Genomic DNA, 9,383 nt, shown 5'->3' on the forward strand with positions numbered 1-9,383 from the left:
GATTATTCAGTAATAACTGTTAACATCCAGAATCCTGGCAATAACCAAAGGAAAGATAAGGAGCTCAATCCTCAAGCAAAAGGTAGTTTTACATGGGAATGGAGAGATTTTCGAATGCAAATACGCAAAGAAATTCAGCAATTTACAAATCAATTGAGGCATTTGTCTTTTCCTTTAAATGAGGATTTCAAAAGAGAAGTGCTAAGGTACCATTATTTTAGCTATTAATGATGTAAACTCTTTAGAGCAGAGAGGACAAAAATGATAGCCTTGAGCCACAGGTGATCCTTGGCCTCTTTTTGTGTGCTGGGTGCTAAGAATGGTTTCTACATTTTTACAGATACACACACACACACACACTTACAGAAGAATCTGTGACAGAGACTGTATGTGGTTCACAAAACCTAAAATAGTTACTTTCTGCCCTTTTCAGCCAGTTTGCTGACTTCTGCTTTATAGGATATAAATATTACTTTATATTTTGGAAAAAATATATTATCTTTTTTATTAGCTAGTCTTGAGAAGTCTCATCTTTTTATTTGATGCATTTTATAAATCCTTTATATAGAACTATGATGTAAAATAGTCCAGTAAAATAAATAAGGATTTAGAAAGGTAAAAAAAGGTAAAAAAAAATATACCTATTGCCTTCCATATACTTTTGTGTTAAGTCTTATATTTATATATGCACACAAACCTTATTGTATTTTGATTAGTATACTTCTCAGTTGTCAGTGATGCTGATTTTGTGCTTCAAATACAATTAGACTTGTCAAGCACTTGAAGACTTTCCATGATATTAAAAAGAAGTAGAAATATATTGATAAGTTTTAAAAATAGGAAATAAATACTATTTTATTATTTATTTTAAAAGAATATTTATTTGAGAAGGAGAGAGAGAGCATGTGTGTGAGAGAGTATGACCAGAGGCAGGCCAGAGGGAGGTGGAGCAGACTTGCTGCTGAGCAGGAGCCCAACATGAGACTCCATCCCAGGACCCTGCTATCACAACTTAAGACAAAGGCAGATGCTTAACCCACTAAGCCACCCAGGTACCCCCAAATACTATCTTAAGTGGGCCAATGTGGGGACCCCGGTACTCCAGCCATGCAGTCTCCAACATCTCGGTGAAGTGTTAACAATTACCGATGCAGGGGAAGAAAGGAGGACAAAAGAATTTTGAAAAGACCTTTCACTGTTTCCATCTATAAGTGACTCGGTTAATTTCCAGAATTAAATTAGTTCATGGCCCTGCCCAACTGAAAAGCTGCTGGGAAGTAGTGTTTCTGGTATCCCGGGAGGAAGAATATGAAATGTGGCCTGATGCAGGTTTTCTCTGCCATAATATACAAACTTTTAAGTGAACTATGTATGCTATCTACATGATTTGTATTTAACATGCGTGCTCTGGAAGAAAAGAAATATTTTCCAAAACTCAAGGCTTGTTTTACTTGCTTAGTACCAGTTAAGTTCAGGTAAATTTACTGTCTGTTTTGCTGAATCATGTGGAGGTGTCACAATAGTATATTTTAACCCAACAATTGGATTTTTGAGGAAAAGAAAGTTGATAGTTTGAGAAGCATCACATTCTGGGCTCCTCACACAGATGGTCCTAGTGTTGGTCACTGTCCCAAAAAATCATCCTCCCAAATGTTCCCATGACATGCTACCGAGGCCAATTATCTTCAGCAATAAGACCACGAGACTTCTCATTTTCTATGTTGTCCAAAGCAAATGTAATAATTTTTTACCTATTCTAAAGGCTGCTTCCTAGAAATACTAGCAAATTTGATGTGTTAATTTTAGTTGGTATTAGTAGCTCAATATTTTATCCCTTTTCAAAAGTATGTGTATTTAAAACTAGAATCTTGTGGAGGCACCGGAGTGGCTCAGTCAGTTAAGCGTCCTTCTCTTGATTTTGGCTCAGGTTGTACTTTCAGGGCTGTAGGATAGAGCCTCACCTTGGGCTCCAGGCTGGGCACAGAGTCTGCTTATCCCTCTCCCTTTGCTCCTCCCCCAACTCACTCTCTCAAATAAATAAATAAATAAATAAATAAATAATAAAATCTTTTTAAAAAAACATGAGATCGTATGAAGAAATGCCTCTTACCCAAAGTTACCTGTCTCTGATGGTGGGGTATCAGGAATCATCCCATGGTCTGTTCATAGAAGAACAACTAGATAGAAAGTCTTTCCCTGATGACTACCAAAATATTATTTGTTTTTAAAGTTTTGCCTTATTATTTTGTCTGAATATATTAGTATCATTCATTTATTTACTTAAATATTTATCCTTTTATTCATCAAATATTTGCTTTGCATACTCTCCTCTGGGCACTGTATTGGTACTATTTTCAAGTACGTTCTGCTTAGAAATGAGAGAGTGGAATGTAAAGCTTCTGTCATTAAGTGTCTTTTTAAAAATATGCCACCTTTGTTGAGGTATAATTTATGTACAGTAAATGCACCCACTTTAAACACGTAATAGTTTCATGAGTTTTGACAAATTTACACATCCATGTAACCACCACTACAAAGACGATAATAGAATTATATCTATATATAGATGATATATATCATCTATATATTGATATATAGATATACAGAATATATCTATATTACCATGTCTCCTTTATCCATTCATCTATGAATGGACACTTAGGTTGCTTCCAAATCTTGGCTATTGTTAATGCTGCGATAAACATCAGAGTGCATTTATCTTTTTGAATTAGTGTTTTCATTTTATTTGGATACTCAATAGTGGAATTATTGGATCATATGGTGTTTGTAACAACACAAGTGGAAATAAAGGGTATCATGCTAAGTGAAATAAGTCAAACTGAGAAAGGCAAATACCATATGATTTCACTCATATGTGGAATCTGAAAAACAAAACAATGAATAAACAAACGAAAAGGAGAATGAGACCTGTAACTACAGAGAACAAACTGGTGGTTGCCACAGGAAAGGGAGTGGGGGGTGGACAAAAGGAATAAAGAGGAAGGAAGCATACAGGCTTCCAGTTATGGGCTGAATAAGTTATGGGAATAAAAGGCACAGCATAGAGAATAGAGTCAATGATAGGGTAATAGCGTTGTATGCGGACAGATGGTAGCTACACTTGTAGTGAGCACGGCGTAAAGTTTAGAGATTGAATTACTGTGTTGTACACCTGAAGCTACTGTAACATTGTATGTCAACTATACTCAAATAAAAAAATGAAAAGAAACTGCCAAGATGATCTCCAAAATGTACCATTTTATTTTTCCACCAGAAATACAGGACAATTCTTTAGCTGCATATTTTTGTCAACACTTGATATAGTCAATTGTTTTCATTGTAAGCATTTTGGTCAGTATATAGTGGTACCTGATTATGATTTTAATTTGCCTTTCCTTAATGACTAATGATGGTGAACATCTTTTCATTTATTAGTCGTTTGTATAACTTCTGTGAAAAATAACTTTAGATATTTTGCCAATTTTTTATTGGGTTGTTTGCTTACTTAATATTGCGTTATAGGAGTTTTTATACACTGTTGGTCTCAAGTTCTTTGTCAGATCATATAATACAAATAATTTCTTCAAGTGTGTGGTTTGATTTTTCATCTTATTAATGTCTTTCAGCAATCAGAATTTTTTAATTTTTGTGGGTTAATTAATAATTTTTTTTTCCTTTTTGGTTCATGATTTCCTCTTCTAGGAAATCTTTGCCTGCCCCCACATCAAGAAGGTTTACTCTTCTGTTTTCTCTATATGTTCTATAGATTTGGCATTTATGTTTAGGTAAATTTAAAATTAATTTTTTGTGTATGGTGTGAGGCAAGGGGATATTTCTCTCTCTCTTTTTTTTTTCAAATAGTTATCTACTTGTTCTAGCTAAATTTGTTGAAAAAATACTTTCTCCATTGATGATCTTGACACCATTGTTAAAAATCAATTGACCATATATGTGTGAGTATATTTTGGAAAGCTCTATTCTTCTCTTTCGAGTATAATTATATACCTATAATTTCACCAATAACACATTATCTTGATTACTATAGCTTTATATCTTGAAATTTGATAGTGTGATTCTTACTTTTGCCTTTCAGAAATATTTTGACTAGTCTAAGATTTTTGCACATCCATATAATTATTACAGAAAACTTGGCAATTTCTAGAAATAAGACTTTTGAGATTTTTATTTGAATTTCATTAATCTGTTGATTCATCTGGGAAAGAATTTACATCTTAACAATACTGAATCTTCCAGTTCATGAACATTTTACAGTTCTCCATTTATTTAGGTCATCTTTAATTTTTCTCAGTAAATTTTTTGGTATATATTTAAATTTTATCACTAAGTCTTTTGTATATATAATAATGTCATGTCTTTCATTTCTGATAAAGCTATTTTCTTTTCTTGATTTTTCTATATAGAGGATTATCAATTTTAGTGACCTTTTTAAAGAACCAGCTATTAGTTTTATTTACTTTTCTTATTGTTCACCCATTTTATATTTTATTAATTTCTGTTCAGTATTTTCTTGCTTCCTACTATCAAGACTGAGAAGTTTGTAATAATTCTTGTTTGTCTTCCCTACATTTAGAATGTCAATTTTTTTCTTGTGGGTTTAAAGTTTTCTTTTTCTCATGGGTTTTAAACAATTTGATTATGATGCCCTCTGCTGTGGCTTTCTTTGAATCTGTGCTAATAACCCATTAAATTTTAAATATTTCTGTTTTTATTTCTTCCTGTAACTTTTTTGCCCCTTTATTGTTCTCCTCCTCCATTTACTCCAACTACATATATAAATATATATATATTTGATGTGGGGCTTGATGGGTGACTCAACTGGGGTGGTGGTGAGGGTGTGTGGGATGGAGGGTGGGGTGGAGGCTCAGTGAGGGGCTTGATGCCAGGAGATCGTGACCTGAGCAGAAATCATGAGCCTAATGCTTAACAGACTGAGTCACCCAGTCACCCCCATTGTGTATATTCTTAAAAGCTGCTTTAAAGTTTTTTCTCCATATTTCATTATCTCTGTTATTTCTGGTTCTATTTTTATTAATCATTTTTTACTCGTTATGTTTCAAATTTTGCTAACTTATTCAGGTAGTAATATTTGTATTATATAAAATGATGTAACATTTGATTGGATGCCTGATATTATGAATGATACAGTGTTGATTATTTTGAATTTTTGTTTTTCTTTAAGGAGTGGTAAAGATTTTTTTGGCATGGAGTTAATTTACTTGCAGATCACTATGATTCTTATGAGGTCTTTGTTTTGTTTTCTTTTAAGCTTTGCTCTATAATAGCCTGTACTCTAGGGTTAGTTTAATGTTGCTTCTAAGATGTGATCCTTCTGAAACCTCTATTGAATGCCTCACAGTTCAACAGGATCTCTCTACTATGGCTGGTAAAAACTTGCATGTCTGCCAGTCCTGTGTGAGCCTTGGGAATTATTAAGCTTATGGTTCTCTGACAGTTGATCTTTACCAGGCCTCATAAAGTCTCACCTGGTACATATGCATATTAGTAGTCAATCTAGGATTTACCGTAAAAATTTTGGAGGTGTGTAGGTAGATTTCTGGAAAGCTTTTTTCTGAATAGTTTCTTCTCCGAATCCAGCTGTCTTGTTCTCCTTGAGCTCCTATGTCTGTCGCCTCAACTTTACGAACCTGAGTCAGTCCTATCCTGGCAGAAAGCCAAGTTGGTTATAGTGTTTGCCTCATTTTTTTCTCTATCAGGGATCACATTCCTGTGCTTCCCACCATCCAGTGATTGAAAACATTTGTTTCATATATTTAGCCTTGTCTAATTATTTTGTTGTTTTTAGTGGAAAGCAAGTCCTGTACCATTTACTATTTCATAGATGGAAGTAAAACTCCTGTCCCTGGCTATTGAAGGATTTCATTTATACAGAATATAAATATCTCATGGACAGAAATACAAAAATTTCTTACTGAGAAATAAGATATTTGGAGAAATTGGACCAGAAGGAAATAATCATTCCATTATGACAAATCTAAGCTTGCTGGCTACACTGGCAAGATGGGAGCATCTCTGGGGAGTAGGTTCTGTGTCTTTCCCATTGAATGTTTTATTTACAAATACAGTGGTGGTGCCAAAGAAAAGTAACTGTTTCTATTTGGGGAGGATTAGAGAAAGCTTTACAGAGGAGGAGAAAGATATTAGAACAGAGTTGAAAGATAAAAAATATGAAGAATTAAGGAAGGCAGTTTTCCAAGCAGAAGTCTGTGAGGAAAGACATAAAGATGTCAAATGGAATGGTTTGAGCATGTGAATTTGGGGGACATGAAATATAGGTTGAAGATGTAAGCAAAAACAGCCCTAAATGCATAATATCGTGATAAGTTTAGACTTCATCCAGTGGTTGAAAGAAGGATGTTAATAGTAAAAGTTATGTGCGTGGGAGAAGTATACATAAAACACAGAACTCTTTGCTAACAGCATGAGAAATGCATTGGCCAGAGTCTTGGCTGGAGACAAGACAACTCTTTTGCAATGTTTTTTAAATTACTAGCCGCAACCTCTCATCAGTGAGGTTGTAAAATTAATTTTGCCTTTAAAAATGGAACAGAATAGAAAACAGTGTGCATCATATATTAAGAATACTTTTTAAACTTTTATTTTACCAGTATATATTCAGTTTTAATTATGTATGTGTATAATGAGTCATAATGTAAATGTATTTCTTCATGATGATGGGAAAACAGTTTGAAAGTCTCTGCTCCAGTGGACTATAAAAATTGTCTAGGTAAAACGCTACGAAGAGTTAGCCATAGCGGTAGCAAATGGAAATACATATGCAGGATAATAAAAATGTAGAACCTATAGAATTAGAATTTAGTTAGTGGGGTGGCTTGATAGTCACAGAAGAGTAAAGGATGGCATCTGTGTCTTATTTCCATCTCTGAGTATTTGGTGGTAATTACTCCAAGAGTCGGTGCAAGTTTGAGAGGAACAATATCACTTCAGATGAAAAAAAATGAAAAAGACACAAAGGAGGCTTAAGAAAAGATCCAAAACATGCCTAATTTTTTTTCAACATAGAAAGTCAATGCTGTAGCTACCCTCATCTGTTCAGCCCTTGAAGATGGAAAAATTACAGGAACAAAAGTATAATAGCAGAATCACCTAAAAACAGATACACCAAGTAGAGTAACAATCTAAATGATATCAGACATTTTATTTCAGTACATCATTTCTTTTTTTGTCTTAAAGGAGAAAGTACTTGATGATGAGGTAAAGCCCATTGGATGAGATTGACAAAATATGGAAATATAGGAAGATAGGCAGAAGAACTGTACATTATATGTAATACATTGGAACTTAAACCCTTGATGACATTTATCTTCACTTGTAAGAGATTTAATAAAGTAATTTATTAGGTCCCTTCTTACTCATGAAAAGAAATGTCATAAAAGACCTATTCTTTCATATACTGTCCATATACTGAATATTAATCCTTATATTCTTAACACGGCATGGTATGCTAAATTTTCAATGGTCCTGCTTTAGAGCAATAAATGTAGATGCCAGGATAATTCTAAATTTGGGGGACAGAAGGATTTCAGGATGGTAAGATGCTTCAGAGTCCCTCATTTTTAAGCTTATTTATTTTCAAATAACTAGCCTTGGGAAATAAACCAAACATCACTTAATCCAGTTAAATTATGATGCTAAGTAGGCTGTCTGTTCAGATGATGGAATAACATTTATATGGATCACGTCTTCTTCCCAATCACACTTCTCTCTCAGAAATGGGATGAGAGTTAGTATTTAGAACTTATATTCTAAATCTCTTTATTCTTAGAAAAGCAACTCAATATATAGGGACCATTGTGTGCAAGACAGCCGATGGTTTTTTATTTTACTATTGAATATAAAATTCAACTACTTAAAAAGATAGGTATTAAAATATATAGTTTAAACCAAAGGTTCACAAAAATAGTTAGGAAAACACAAAGTGAAGTGTAAGTCAATTCTGGCTCACTTTATTATTTTTAAAGTCAATGGTAATGACACCAAATTAAATTTAAACACTAAAGTTTTGTTTCATTTTAGTTAGATATTATAGATTCTATTCAAGCATTGACTGTTTTTCACATTTGCCTTTCAGGCTTATCTGTGCTTGGGAAGGTAGCTGTCTTGTCCAATAAATTTTCAGGTATATCTTCAGTTGCTTGAGACATGAGCAAAATGATGTAATGCAAAGCAAATATGAAATGACTTTAGAAATTGACACAAATTCCTGCAATTGACACAAAGTGACAGGTCTTTTTAAAGAAAAACTCTGCTGACATTGGATTGGGTTATCTTCCTCAAAGCAGAGTTTCAGTTCTAGCCACATAGATAGATGGGAAGGAATTTTAGGAAAATGGACAAAACAACATGACACTTTCATAAATGGTCATAATAATAGGCCCCTATAGCACATAGATTTATTTATTAGTTAAAAATTCTAATTTAGAAACTCCATTTTTATTTTGAAAAATCGAGAATACATCTCATATGTGAAAATAAGGATTCCAAAAATCTAATTCAGTTTTAGCTTGCCAAACAGGAATTATTATAAGAAGATGACTATGATCCTTAGGGTTGTGGACTTTTGGACCTCTCCAATTCAAAACACTTAGGTAAGAGTGACACTGCAATTAATAGAAGCAATATAGTGTATTTCCTTTTCTTGAGTGTGTCCTGGCTCCTATATCTACAGTATAAATAAAGACCACATCTGATAACTTAGTGAGTGCAGTGTCTTCCATGTAGCAGGTGTACACAGTATAACATTTTAAATGTTATACTAATTTGTAATCCCAGATTTTGTTAACAAAAATCTAAAAGATGCAAAAGCATATAGTGCAAAAATTGGCGACTCCTTTCTTTAACTTAGGTTTTTATAGGAGTCACTGATAGCAGATCAGTTATTAGAAATGGATTGCTTTTGCCTTTTAAGGATCCACTTGACATTCAGGCAGGAGGAAAGCATATCTATTATTTTCTTAGTCTATTTTTTTAAGAGTTCATTTCAGCATAAAATTAAATTAATACAAATAAATAACTAAATAAGTGCACTAATATATCTAATTATAGAAATAAATTATGTTTGAAAATAGTGAAAAATGGAAACATTCCAAAAGGGAAATAAACATTTCTTATTTCTGTTCAAATATATATAATGAGGATGGTCTAACATAATAGAAGTGAACTAGCAGCATCTTTTTTTCTTCTCCTAATCTCTTATGAAATGCTCATAGTCACCTCTGCTATTAAAGGTGGAATACTTCTACAGTAGGGGATTTTCATCAATTATCTGCATAATTTTATAAGAAACTTCTGCCTAACAAAATTAGTCAATGTGCAGATTTTTT

Source organism: Canis lupus, chromosome 36 (assembly GCF_011100685.1).
Source record: "Canis lupus familiaris isolate Mischka breed German Shepherd chromosome 36, alternate assembly UU_Cfam_GSD_1.0, whole genome shotgun sequence".
In the NCBI taxonomy this organism is placed as follows: domain Eukaryota; kingdom Metazoa; phylum Chordata; class Mammalia; order Carnivora; family Canidae; genus Canis; species Canis lupus.